The following is a 15000-nucleotide window of genomic DNA, read 5'->3' as shown; positions in this document are numbered from 1 at the left end:
ATCTTGAAAGATGGTATTATATTTGATCATAAATATCGACGGAGTTAGATCATTAATACGATCATTCAAGAAATATCCTTGAAAAGGTTAATTATATACCACTACTATTACTACTACTATTACTACTACTATTACTACTACTATTACTATTACTATTATTATTACTATTCTATTATTACTGTTATTATACTCTTAAACATATTTATACATATAAAATAATGTATATGATATTAAATATAATTTCGACGTTTCGATGATACACCGAACAGATATTCCATTTCTGAACACTTTGCCGAATACACGAATCTAGAAGCCGCTACCCGATGACGCGTACGTGGCCCCCGTGTATTCTCTCTCGTACATCGTGTGTCTCTTTATGTATGTGCGTGTGGGTTGCGTGCGTTCATATATATATAGATATATATATATATATGTGTGTGTGTGTGTGTGTGTGTGTTGGAACAGAGCTATTCTGCGTCGTACTGGATCGAGACGAGACCGGAATAATAATGCAATCCGAACTTCACGGTGATACATCGACTGACGTTTCGTTATTTACGACTTTTCCCTTAATCCCAGCTAGAAACGACGAATCGCATTTAGCTACCACGTAAAATCGTCGTAAGTCAATAGATTTAACGATTATAATATAATTTGAGATTTAATCCATGAAGTAAATATAAAAATGTCGTAAGCAAGTCGACCGACGAAACTATTATTCGATTACGATAATGAACGAAGATGAAATTCGTAAGTCGAAAAAAAAATTACGAGTTTGTACGTAGAAAGAAAGAGAGAAAAAGAGAGAAGAAAAAAAAAAAAAAGAGAAAGAAAGAGAGAGATAGAAAGAGAGAGAAATGGTATATTTCTAATGACCTCATTAGACACCTAATGTCCCCCCCCTCATACTTTAATGCAATAATTTCAAATTTATAATTCGCGTTAACGTTTAAAACGAGTAATCGTGGGGACACGGAAATGTTGGAATATTTCTTTTTTTCTTTTTCTTTTTTTTAAATTTTCTTTTCCCTTTTTCTTTTTCTTTCTTTCTTTTTCTCTTCTCTCTCTCTCTCTCTCTCTCTCTCTCTCTCTATCTCTCTTTCTTTCTTTCTTGCCTTTTTATTTTCATCCTCTTCTTCTCCATACCAACGAATCTCCTTTTCCTTCACATATATATAGCATATATATATATATATATATATATATATATATATATATATATACTATATACTATATAGCAAACGGGGTATTACGGTCGCGGTGTATTTTTGCAAATCTTTCGCTATTTATCACGGCGAACATACGACTCCCTATCGTATGTTCGCTAACCATACCACCCCCTTGTAACTTTTTTCCAACTCTTCCCCTACCCTCTCTTTTCGTTCATCAAGAAGAGTATTTTTGCGTTACTACTCTCTTCTTCTATTCTCTCTCTCTCTCTTTCTCTCTCTCTGTTGCATATTCAAAAAACGATATTACGATATTAGATTCTAAAAATATAAAAATATTTTTTCTTACTAAAATACATTTTCCACTGACCGAAATAAAACCAGGAAAAGAATGATACTCTCCAAGGAACAAGATTTGGGAGGTAGGACAAACGAACTGATATACATATGTGTATATATATATATATAAGTATGTATATCCATGTATATAAATATATATATATATATATATATATATATATATATATATATATATATATACAAATGATTTGCAAAGGACGATGGACACCTTTGACCGGGAAATAAAAACGTGTGCATACCTGGACGAGAGAGGATAATCCCAAGGCGAACATTTTCTATGATAAAATAGAATGAATCGTTTGGAGGGATACGATAAAAGTATACCAAGGAGAGTTGTACTAAGGAAAATATCACACAGTGATTTACCCCCTTCCTCCCTCCCACTCCGCCTTCTATCTCTCTCTCACCTCCCATTTCCTATACTTATCCCAATGTTCGATCACCCATCCAGTACCCAATCCTAACTGGATATTTCATTATACCATATACGTTTCTTCATACGTATCTGTCATTGTCTAAAGAAGGTATCGGAGAAAACAAAAACAAAAAAACAAAAAAAAAAAAGAGAAAAAAAAAAAAAGAAACGAAGTAATAAATTATCTCCGTTTCGAAGAAATAAGAAGCGGGATGAAGTGGGTGGGTGTGGAGTGGGTGGAAATCGCTTTTCTTTTTCTTTCTCTTCTCAAACTCTCTCACACATACACACACACCCCCTCCCCTCCCTCTTTCACCTCCCTCATCCCCACTCATACCAAACCGCCCCTTTGGTGAGAAGACCAGGCAACACCTCCTACGCTTTTCGTCCTTTATCACCGAGTCTCGCCTTGTACCTCGAAGAATCGCGTGTCGTAGAAGATAGCGTGGCCGTTTGTAAAATGTAAAATTCGTAATGCATCGCCAGAAAAGTGGAATAAGCCAAGACATACGGGGGTGATGTCGCTGTTGGCGTTTGTAGTGGTACTAGGAGGAGTAGTGGTATATAGCGGTATATAATGACAATAGTAGTGGTGGTGATGGTAGCGATGGTGATTGTAGCCAGCAACAGTGGTGGTGGCAAAGGTGGTGGTGGTGGTGGTGCTGGTGGTGGTGGCGAAGTGCCGCCACTACCACCACCACCACCTTCGCCACCACCACCACCGCCGCCGGATAAAGAGGGTGGAGAGCGTACGAGAGCCCCGTGTACGTTTATGTGTCTCATTTATCAGGACAAATATTATTATGGCTCTGCACGGCCAAGTCTAGAAATTTTACATACGTACGAACATTTGTACCTTTGCAAATATAATATAAGGACGTAATAACGCGAGCGCGTAGACGAAGAACGTGACGACAACGTTACCAACGGTTACGTACGTACTTTATCGTCTTCGTCGTCTTCGTCGTTGTTGTCATTGTCATTGTCGTCCATCGGCATCTCCTTCTTCGATATTATAACGTATCTAATTTTCTCTCTTTCTTAGTATATTTATTTAAAATATAAACCCTTTGATTTTATATATATATACCTTATTATTAAAAATCTTTAGTTTAGTTTTCTAATAAACAAACTTGTATTATTATTTGTATCGATTGAAATTTTATCAGACAATCGTTCGACGATAAATGAGAACAAAACTATAAAAATACGTATTAACATTTTTTTTTGTAAATTCTTTCGTGATTTTTATATAGACATACCACGACACATACTTACTTACACAGGTATATATATATATATATAATATACATACACTAAGAGAAAAGATCCGCGAAAGTCATCCATACAACGAACAACCACCCCCTGGTACCACTACCACCGAATAACAGCAACATCAGTAGTAGCAGTAGAAGAAACTACAGCAACAGTAACAAAATAGCAAAAGCAAACGGGGATCGTTCCAAGATGGTCGTCAAACCTTAATACATTTACAGCTCACGCGAGCGCGCGCATTCTCCTATCTGCTGCTTCTGCTCCTCCTGAGCGGCATGAGCGGCAGTTCTGGGTAGAGGTATCTGACGGTGGATCTCTCTATAGAGTGTATCACGTTTGCGCATGTGAATATCACACGTATAAGTGGAAGAAAGATGGCTCGGGTCGTCCGTCCCCAGCGGCTAACCCCCTGATATATCGTTTACGTGTCTCGCCGTGCATACGTCGTTTGGGACACATGCCTCCACCTCTTTTTCCTTCTTCTTTTCCATCTTCTCCTCCTCCTCCTCCTCCTCCTCCTCTTCATCCTCCTCCATCTCCTCCTTCTTTTTTCATCTTTTTCCTCTTCCTCTTCTTTTCCTCTTTCCTCTTTCCTTATTTCTCTCTTTCGTCTCTCTTTTCGCCAAATACCAAACAACACTCCCTCGAAGAAGAAGAGCTCGCGAATCCTCGCTTTACGAATTCACAGGACGGTAGGAAACGTTAGTTCGAGAAACATAGCTTAGATACTTGGAATCGACCCACCCCCAACTCAACCACCCAACTTACCCATCCTCTTCCTTTCTTCTCCTTTTCCACCACTCTCTCCTGTACGGCCAAGAAGCTACCGTCAGACAGAATGAGAACTAGCGTGAGAAAGAGATAGAGAGAGAGAGAGAGACAGAGAGAGAGAGAGAGAGAGAGAGAGAGAGAGAATTCCTCCTGGCAGGGTGATTACGTATGTAGCAAGATTCCCTACGATTCCTCTTCCTGGCTTTACCTTCGACGTGAGCCGTAGATATCCTCGGATCAAAAGCTCTTCCCATGTCGATCGTCCTTCTTTTTTTTCTTTTTCTTTCTCCTCTTTTTTCCTATTTCTCTCTCCTTCTTTTTCTTTCCCCCCTTACTCCCTTTATTCCTCTTATTCTTCTTCTTCTTCTTCTTCTTCTTCTTCTTCTTCTACTACTACTACTATTACTACTACTATTACTTTTCGACAGTGATCTTTAAGGAAAAAAAACTCGAAAGTTTTTCTCCCCTTGATAATGAAAACGATCGCAATGATCGAAACGATCGATTAATAAAGAATTATTCAACTAAATAAATAAATAAATAAATAAATAAATAAAAAGAAAGAAAGAGAATATATATATATATATATATATATATATATATATATATATATATATAATGCAAAAGTCGATAATTCTCCAAGAGAACGGAATTTCATCGTGGAGTTTAGAGTTCGTCCCAAAGCCCACGCTCGTTTCTCGTTTAACCCGCGATTCATGGTTGTATCTCTCGACCCAATAGAGAGAGTGAGAGACTGAGAGAGAGAGAGAGAGAGAGAGAAGATTAATACGCAAGCACGAGATCAGAACGTAATTGATGAGGAGAATCGAACGCGCGAGAAGGGATCGCGCGAGAGAAAGGTCGTACCAGCGCAGCAGTAGGCGCCCGTTCAAGAAGAAGAGGAGAGACGACATCGGTGGATTCTCGGCATATGTGGCCAAGGACCATCGATCGGGGTATTATCATCAAGGATCTCTCTCTCTCTCTCTCTCTCTCTCTCTTTCTCATGATGGGAGAAGAGAGGGAAGGGACGCAGATGCACTTCTGATGTTGGTCTGGTTTCACCTCCTATCTCTTCCTTCCTTCTCTCTCCCTCTCTCTCTCTCTCTTTCTCTTTCTCCATATCCTATCTCCTCCTTCTCTTTCTTCTCCTCCTCCATCACCTTATATTCCTTCTTCTTCTTCTTCTTCTTCTTCTTCTTCTTCTTCTTCTTCTTCTTCTTCTTCTTCCCTTTTTTCTTTCTTCGCGATATACCTGACAGAACGTACACACTGTGAAAACTGGTAGAAGAGGTGGAGATAGAGGAGGAGGAGGTGGAGGAGAGGATAAAGGTGGAAGGGAGAAAAAGGAGAGGGGTACTACCACCACCGCCGCTCCAAGAGAACTCCAGAGCTTAGCCATAATCTGAAATATATTGGTGCCCGGTGTTTGTCCACATCTCGTTGACCGGCATTATAAATCGGCGAAGCGTAGGCATTCGTTCGAGGACATTAGTCAAAGCCGAGGTAATGTCGTACGCGATAATGCGTCTGATATCGCGGATCCTCCCTCCTTTCTCTTCTCCTCGTCGGATCCTTTTTCTCTTTCTCTTTCTCTCTCTTTCTCTGTCCCTCTCTTTCTCTCTCTCTTTCTCTCTCTCATTCTCCTTATAGGTATAGGATGGTTACGTCGAGCATACGAACTCGCTCTATGCGACGCCTCGCGTGTAAACGAGTATCTTTTACTCTTTCCTCGGACCCGAATGTCCCCTCCTCCTCCTCCTCCTCCTCCTCCTCTCCTCCCCCCTGCCAACTTTTGAAAAATCTTTTCTTTTCTTTTCCATGATAGAGAAGAGGATCCATGGATTTTTTCTTCCTCTTCTTTTTCTTCTTCTTCCTTCTTCGTTTCTCTTTTCTTTTTGATTTTTTCTTTTTCCCTTTTTACAAAATTAACCACGTTATTATCTTCTTTGGACAAATAGGAAGAGAGAGAGAGAGAGAGAGAGAGAGAGAGAGAGAGAGAGAGAGAGAGAGAGAGAGAGAGAGAGTTAAGAATAGAGGAATCTTTCTTCTTTTCTTTTTTTTTTTTTTTCTTTGTTATAAATCTAACGACGTACTAGAAAAAAAGAATAGGATCGATGATTATTAAACGCTACTCCGATAAATCAGACAATTGGATTATTCGTAATAAATTCGAAATTATTATAATAATTAGGATAATGACTTTTCGATTTTATTAAAAAGAAAAAGAAAAGAAAAAAAATTTGGGACAATATTCATGAAGATAATAAATTCGATGATTTTGCGAAATCTTATAAAATCTTTTTTGATTTTCTGCATTCTCTATTTCTCTCTCTTTTTCTCCGTCTCTCTCTCTCTCTCTCTCTCTTTCTCTCTATCGCTCTACGTTCCCGGGCCCCGGGACGTTGCACTTTACGTGGTACAGTAATGCACTTATATAAATCAGGTTCAGGCGCGGACCACCATAAAGCATTGCTATGTTTCGATGTCCGTAAAGCATTCCTGGGCGGGTTTGCGCGTTTGATTCACATGCTTATATACGTCTGTGTTTGTACGTATGTATATGTATGATGGGGCAGGTCCTCGAAGGTCCCCGAAGGTCCCCGTTTCGTTCCTCTTACCTCTCAACTCCTCTTTCCTACTAACAACTCTACGTTGACCAAACTCGCGCGCACAATCACATTTGCCTGAATCGAATAACACGAACACTATCCACCAATAAGAGCGTCAAAAGGAGGCGTGAGAGAACTTGTCGCAGGCGATAATAGTTTATTTGTCGCTCCGGTGAAAAGAAAGAGAGAGAGAGAGAGAGAGAGAGAAAGAGAGAGAGAGAGAGAGTATCGGGAGGGCGAGATGAAGAGTGAGGGTGTGTGAACGTTTGTAAAGGTGTGTGTATATATACATGTATGTGTGTAAAGAGAAAAAGGGTGTTAGAGAGGAGGGGAAAGACCGAGATATGTTCCGGTTTCTTCGCGGCCAGTTCCACCCGCCGAGGATTGTTTATTATGCGAATTGAACGAGCCGAAGGCGATAAAGATCCCGTCCGTTTCTTTGCGACACACACACACACACACAGACACAAACATATATGCTCTCTTACTCTTTTTTCTTTTTCTCTTTCTCTTATTTCTATTTCTTCACTTTCTCATATAGGTAGATAAGTGTGTGTGTATATATATATATATATATATATATTTTTTTTTTTCTCTTCCTGATCGTATATATTTCTCAGGGTATAAATGGAATAAAAAAAAAAAAAAAAAAAACAAAAAAAAACAAAAAAGAAAAAAAAAAGAAGAAGGAAAGAAAAAAAGAAAAATTCGAAATTCAAAATCGACTCGATCGATTTTGTCTCTAACCTTCCTTACTCCGACACTTGCGGCTTTTTCCCCTCCTCACCTTCTCCCCTACTTACCCCAACAGATCACTACGTATATAATCGTTAAGGTCGATATACCTTGGTGTTAGCACGTCGCGACGAGTCGATTCAAAAAAAAAAAAAAAAAAAAAAGAAAAAAAAGAAAAAAAAAGAAAAAAAGAAAGAAAGAAAAAGAAAAGGAAAAAAAAAGATTCATAGAATCGAATATTTTCCCACGGTAAGAAACGTTAAATAGCGATGTTGATTGGTTGCTTTGGTCGATCCTGGTGGGGGGAAAGGTTACGTAAGTAGGTACACGTTACGTTAGCACGCGCTAAATAATACCACTTTCGCGGTTGGGATCTTGATAAAAGGGACGATCACCGGCAAACTGAGGGTGGATTGGTGGGAGAGGTGTATGCAAGCAAGCAAGCAAGCAAGCAAACAAGAAAGCAAGCAAGCAGGCACAAGCAGGCAGGCAGGCAGGCAGGCAGCAGGCAGGCAGGCAGGCAAGCAATGTGACTAATGAAAAATCTCTACTCGCACTCTTGGCGACGCTTTCATTTAAGTTCCTTCATTATCGAGGATGTTACCTGTCGGTACGATCGAATATCAAAATAAGATACAACACCTCACCTCATATACCTCCTCCTTTTTTTTTGTCCCCCCTCTTTTAATCTCTCTCTCTCTCTCTCTCTCTCTTACTTCAAAGTTTTTCATTTTCTTTTTTATTTATTCATTCCCCCCAGCCCAAAACATATACATAGACACATGCAAACGCACGTACAGGACATATACACGTTCACGTAGATACACGTAAATACACATACACATACACGTGTAAGCGTACACTCATACCATTGTCGTCATCGTCGTCGTCATCGTCGTCGTCATCGTCATCATCATCATCAACTTTCTTATTTTTTTTCTCATTTTATTTTATTTCTCTTAACGACGGTGGGGGTGTAAGTAAGTAAATATAAATACGTACTATGCATGTTGCCGTTGTGTCAGGTTAACTCGATGGTATAACGTAGAATCGAGCCCTTAATTCGAAAGAATGTCCTTAGGGACTCGTCGCGTTCATAAACGTTGACAAACGCATCGACCTTACCGGACGATTTTTCAATACCATTTTTTTCGCACGACCGATCTTGTCCCATCCCACCCCTTACCTTATCCTACCTTACCCTACTCTATCCTATTCCTATCCCACTCCATCCCATATTCCACCCCCATCCCACCTTATCCCCAACCCATCCCATCTCAACTTATACGGTGGAAAATTATTACCGAGCGAAAGGATCGTTCGTTAACACCAAGCACGAGAATCTCTTTACTCTCAAGCTGTTTTTAACTTTACCACAGTGATCTTTTTAAACGAAACATATTTCATATCTCTCACGATCTTTCTTATACGTTCATTCTTCATTTCTTCCTTTTGTATATCGATGATTTATAATTTATTAACGTTAACTATGCTTTAACGAATTATAATTAATTTTATCTAATAATAATATTAAAAAAAAAAAAAAAATAATAATAATAATAATAATAATAATAATAAATTAAAAAAAAAAGAAAAATAATCATAATAGTAATAATAAAAAATAAGAATAAAAATAAATAAAAATAATAATAATAATAATAATAAATTTGTGACGTGCATTTGCGTCCCTTCTTCTTCTTTCTCTTCTTCAGTTTTTTTCGATCGATTTTATTACAATAAGAAATAAAACATAAAAGATTAATAATAATAATAATAATAATAATAATAATAATAATAATAATAATAATAATAATAATAATAATAATAATAATAATAATAATAATAATAATAATAATAATAATAATAATAATAATAATAATAATAATAATAATAATAATAATAAAGAAGGAAAGCAAAATAAAAAAAAAAATAGAATAAAATAAAATAACATACACACTGGATATTATTTCGCGTAACGTTAGCTTTTAACTCGTATCAAAACGCTTTTCTCATTTCTCGGGAGTTTATCGAGTCGAATCAAAGCATCCGGTAAATGCTATTAGCGCCTTTAGCTTATCACAGTCGATATATATATATATATATATATATATATATATATATATACATACACACGCACATACACATACATACATACATATATATATATGTCGTTGCGAGCTGGAGAACGATTAAAACGCGGTATGTATAAACTAGCCAACGTAGATAACCTTCGCGAACGAATCAAATAAAAAAAAGGGAGAGAGAAAGAGAGAGAGAGAGAGAGAGAGAGAGAGAGAGGAAGGGAGGAAGGGAGGGAGGGAGAGAGAGAGAGGGAGAGAGATAGGATAGCATGACTATAAACGATTATTCTCTTCGACTCATTGAAAATAAAATAAAAATTAAAAAAAAAAAAAGAAAAAAAAAAGAAAAGGAGAAAAGAGAATCATTCGATTATTGTTCGTTCATTATAAAGTATCCTTTTTTAATACAGGAAGATCCTGTTAGTTTATCAGTATCCACTAAGTAATAGCTAACGATCGAATGTCAGAGCTGGGATAAAGTATAGAAGGGTGAGATTGGAAGGTAAGGGGATGAGGTGGACCGATCAAAAAAGTTTCTTATCGAATCCATTAAAGGTTACAACCGTTGTTGTTGTTGTTTTGAAGAATCGACTTAAAACTCTCGGTTAGATATCTTCGATCATTCGTCATCCATTAAATATCTTTGCCGAGTCCAATGACCTATGTCCTTTACGAGAAAAAAAAAAAAAAAAAATAAAAAAATAAAAAAAATAAAAAAACGTTCTATCTTTTATCGAAGATATTTATTTTTATCTCCCTCCCTCCTCTCCCTCCTTCCCTCCCACCCCGTGTCTCTTCCTTTCTTTCTTTCTCTCTGTCATTAATCTCTCATCTTATTGACTATATAACACGAAACGTGAATTTTTATTAATTTAAAAATCGAAATAATTATATAAGTGTCATTTAATTAATGAATGAATCTTTTTCATCTTTCTTACGAGTCGCTTACGATTGATACGATTGGATTTTTAAATAGCGTGAAATTTAAATCCTTATTATTTATTTATTTATCCACTTTTTATTCTCGACGAGCACATAAGACGATTCCCTCTTCTTCGTTGAGTTCGTTGCAACCGAGTTGAGTGCAACGCGAGTATATGTATGTATTTACGCATATATATATATATATATATCTACATATATATGTATGTATGTATGTATGTAGGTATGCATGTACATACGTATATCAGGTAGGTAAGAAATCACGGAGCAAGGTTCCTTGTATCGTATTTGTTCTTCGAGGTTATCGTACCTCATCTCGCGGTCTACGTGACGAGAGACGTAATAACGATCGTGCGTGAGAGTGTGTCCGGAGGCCTTCGCTTAACTGGTTTTCTCCGTTTCTGTCATTCTTTTCTTTTCTTTTCTTTTTTCCTTTTTTCTTTTTTTTTCCTTCTTTTTTTGCTTTTCTTCCTTTCCTTTTTATCCTTTTCCTTTCTCTTTCTCTTTTCTTCTTCTTCTTCTTCTCTGTCTCTCTGTCTCTCTCTCTTTTTCCTCTTTTTTTTTTTTTTGCACTCCGCTCCTCAACTCCTCCGTTTTCTTGTTTCTGTAAATGTAAGCACGAGGAAGCACTACTCACCGGGCTTTGTTCGAACGTTGTAACGCCGACTACGACGACGACGACGACGACTACGACGACGACGACGATGGATCGCAAATTCCAAGAAATTGTGCCGGTTGGCAGCAATGGTGGGCACTTCTCGAAGGATGGACGACATAATTTTGAAGATCGTTCGAAACGATATACTCTTTATCTTATCCATTTCTCTCTCTCTCCCTCTCTTTCTTTCTTTCTCTTTCTCTCTCTCTTTCTCTCTCTCTCTCTCTCTATCTATCTTCGAACTTGGATCTAGATAACAGAAAGAAATTAATGCGCCATGAGCTCGTTTGACTTTTACACTTTGATAATTATTTATCGTTCGTTCATATCTATTATATCGGAATATCAATTAATCTTATCGTATATATATATATATATATATATATACGTAGTCCGTTCGAATATGCGAAATTAATTATTCATCCTTTTGCTTGCTTCCTTTCCCCCGCCCCCTCCCCTCCGAGTCGATCGAATATCAATTAAAAAAAAAAAAAAAAAAAAAAAAAAAAGAAAAAAAAAACAAAAAAGAAGAAGAACAATAAAAAGAGAGAAATTAAAAAGAAGGAAGAAAAAAAAAGTATAAAAAGAAACACAAGGAAAATCTTAGACACGATATCATGCGTCGTCGATCTGATTATCATTGAAGCGTGTCGTCGAGTTTGATCTTTGCAAGAATAAAAATAATAATGAAAAAAAAAAAGAAAAAAAGAGGGAAAAAGAAAAAAACTTTAATCTTCCTGGTTTCACGCGAAGGAACGCCAGAGACGAGGCATCATCTCTTTTCAGGATATCCAGGCCGAGAAAGAAAGAAAAAACAAAAAAGAAAAAGAGGAAGAAAAGAAGGAAAAGAAACAAAAAAAGAAATAAATAAATAAAAAAACGAGACGAAGACGAAGACGAAGACGAAGACGAAGACGAAGACGAAGACGAAGACGAAGACGAAGATGAAGAAGAGGATGAAGAAAAAATGGAGAAAGAGAAAAAAGAAATAAAAGGAAAATGGCGATCAGGGCGGCATAAATCAGTCGGCCGCGTCGTATTAATTGATATTTATTATCGGGCCGCGGTCTAATTGCAATTAATAGAAGACTTTGTCGGTGCCGGCAACGTCCGCCATTGCGGTTACGCAAAAGTACCAATAAAGAGGTCTGCGGTATTCTGTCGGCTCTCCATGGCCCCATGGACAAGGATTCTTTCTTTCTCTCATTACTCGCGTTTCGTCACGGCAATACTAATCTCCTTCCTTCCTACCAATAACTACTACTACTACTAGTACTACTACTACTACTACTACTACACAATTACTATTGTATTATTACTACTATTACTACTACTACTACTACTACTATTACTACTACTACTACTACTACTATTACTACTACTACTACTACTACTATTACTACTACTACTACTACTACTATTACTACTCTACTACTACTACTATTACTATTACTATTACTATTACTAATACTACTAATACTTCCTCCTTGCGGCTTAACTTAATCCCAACTATCTTTTAACCCTCTGAGAGGAACTCTTTTCTTTTTTCTTTTTTCTTTTTTCCTTCTTTCTTTCTTCCTTTTTTTTTTTTTTTTTTTTTTTTTTCATCGATGACATATAATAATAACTTGACATCGATGACATATAATGATAACTATACAATTCAAAATTCTAATTTTACAATAATCTTAATGTTTCACAATTTAACTCATATAATCATCGTCCAGTGAGTCTATTTTAGTTTATTTAATAGATAAGTATATATGTATATATATATATATATGTCTTGAAATTCTTATCGAGTGTAGATTATGCGTGTTTTCTTTTTGGGGTGGGTTGAGGGGAGGAGTGAGCGTGGGGTGAGTGTGTTAGGTGAAAGATGGGGAATAAAAGAAAAAAAAAAAAAAAGAAGAAAAAAAGAAGGAAAGGAAAGAAAGAAAGAGAAAGAGAAAGAAAAGAAATCCCTCGAATCCTCGCGAATTGCGTAGAACGATCAACTACACGAGTTTCTTCTACACGAGAACCTCGTAAATCCGTCGATTGTGTTTTTCGCAAAGGATCGATAGCCGTCCCGCGTTTAGTTTCCTTTCTCCCTCCCTCCCTATCTCTCTCTCTTTTTCTCTCCACCCCTTTCTCGCGTTCTTATTTTCTCTTTCTCTCTCTCTCTCTCTCTCTCACTCTGTCTTTTTCTTGTTTGGAAAGGGCCCTCGAAAGAGGAGAGACTTCATCGAAGAGCTCTCTCTCTCTCTCTCTCTCTCTCTCTCTCTCTTTTTCTCTCTTTTCTCCGACACCTCTCCTTCCTCTTATTTTCCCTCCCTTTTATACTTCCCCCTTCGGTTCTTTTCACGCGGTGTCGTTTCTACCCACTCGCGATAAGTCGGCGCCGTGTTGCGACTCAATCGCGCGGCTCTTCCGCATAAATCTTAAGGCCGGTATAAATCAACGTGCCTCCAGCAGCGTGATACCCAAAGAAGAAGAAGAAGGAAGAGGAGAGAGGGAGGAAGGAAGGAAGAAGAAGAAGAAGAAGAAGGAAAAGGAGGAGGAAGAAGAAGGAGAAGGACACTTCCCCTCTATCAGAATCCTTATACAACCCCTTTACACCCCTCGCCCGATACATACGACCGCCGAAGTATCTTCGATTCTCAAGAGCTCGTACAAGAGAGAAACAAAGAGAGGCATGGGTTAGCACTTACAAACACGAAGGCCTCCCATTGGCAATGTGTCAACCGCACTTCTCTTTCTTCCTTCTCTTTTTCATTTTTTTTTTCTCTTTCTTTCTTTCTTTCTTTCTTCTTTTTCTCTCTTTCCTCTTTGCCCGCTCCCCCGCGTCTTCCCACTTCCTACCACTCCACACTATTCCTGTATAAGCCAATCCGTTAAAGTCAATCCATCGTCGATTTTATTTGCCCCAATATGATCTTTCATATTTATTAATTTTTTTATTTTCTTTTATTTCAATTTATTTTATTTATTTTTATTTTCCTTTGTTTCATCTCTTCTTCTTCTTCTTCTTCTTCTTCTTCTTCCTCCTATTTCCTTTCTTTCTCTATCTGTTTTCTCTTTCCTTTCTTCTCTCTTTTTCTCTCTCTCTCTCTCTCTCTCTTTTCCTTCTATCTATCTTTCTTTTTCTAACGAATATTTTTTTTAACCGAGAGAAAGAGATAGAGATAGAGAAAGGACATTTTTAAATAGACATTTCTAACGAGATAACAGTGAAATAAAATATCATAAAATAGAGAGAGAGAAAGAAAGAAAGAGAGAGAGAGAGAGAGAGAGAGAGAGAGAGAGAGAGAGAGAGATAGAGACTTGTCTTTACGATTTCAAAACTTGAATATTTTGCGTTGTTATGAAAGTAGCATTGAGAAATAAAATAAAATAAAATAGAAAAGAGAAATAGGGAAAGTGAAGAGTGAGGGGTTTATAGATGGAATATAGGAGTGCGGGAGGATGGGGCGGGGATAGGAGGTGGAGGAGGAGGAGGAGGAGGAGGAGGAGGAGGAGGGGAGAAATAGAATAGAAAAGAGAAATAATTCGCGCGACAACGAAGAAAACAGGGTCGATCGAGTTGATGGACGCATGGGGACTCTTCGAATGAAAGAAAGAAAGAAAGAAAGAGAGAGAAAGAGAGAGAGAGAGGAAGAGAGAAAGAGAAGTAAGAGAGAGAAAGAGACAGAGAGAGAGAGGTGGGGGTGAAGGGAGGTCCAAATGCGGGAGGGTTAATACCGTGGAAGACAAAGGGCTCTCTGCGTAGCCTATTGATCTCTTTATTTCTTCGTTCGTTTGCAACCAAGCGCACGCCAGAAAGAGAGAGACAGAGAAAGAGAGACAGAGAGAGAGAGAGAAAGAGAGAAAGAGAGAGAGACTAGAAATCCACAGGCACTCGATGTTATTTACGAGCGCTGATTTATCGGATGAAAGGAAGCGGCAGCTAAGAGACCCGTCTCGCGCGATCCCCGACGACAATATAGGGACTCTTTCTTTC

At 37.7% G+C, this 15000-nt stretch overlaps 1 protein-coding gene across 5 annotated transcripts in view; it reads right to left on the bottom strand.

Moving 5' to 3' along the window:
* The window catches only part of LOC118445199 (uncharacterized), a 271029-nt gene that overhangs the window by 120475 nt on the left and 135554 nt on the right, over positions 1–15000 (bottom strand). For 3 of the 5 annotated variants that reach the window (XM_085662506.1, XM_085662507.1, XM_085662508.1), the window contains exon 5: positions 10998–11267. The exons of the other annotated variants lie outside the window; for them this stretch is intronic. The gene's annotated coding sequence lies outside the window, so the exon portion shown is untranslated. The remainder of the gene's footprint in view (positions 1–10997; positions 11268–15000) is intronic. 5 annotated transcript variants of the gene reach the window in all.

Source organism: Vespa mandarinia, chromosome 18 (assembly GCF_050613455.1).
Source record: "Vespa mandarinia isolate Hongniang chromosome 18, ASM5061345v1, whole genome shotgun sequence".
NCBI lineage: Eukaryota > Metazoa > Arthropoda > Insecta > Hymenoptera > Vespidae > Vespa > Vespa mandarinia.
The sequence above is the reverse complement of the archived record's forward strand: the minus strand, read 5'-3'. Positions and strand labels throughout refer to the sequence as shown.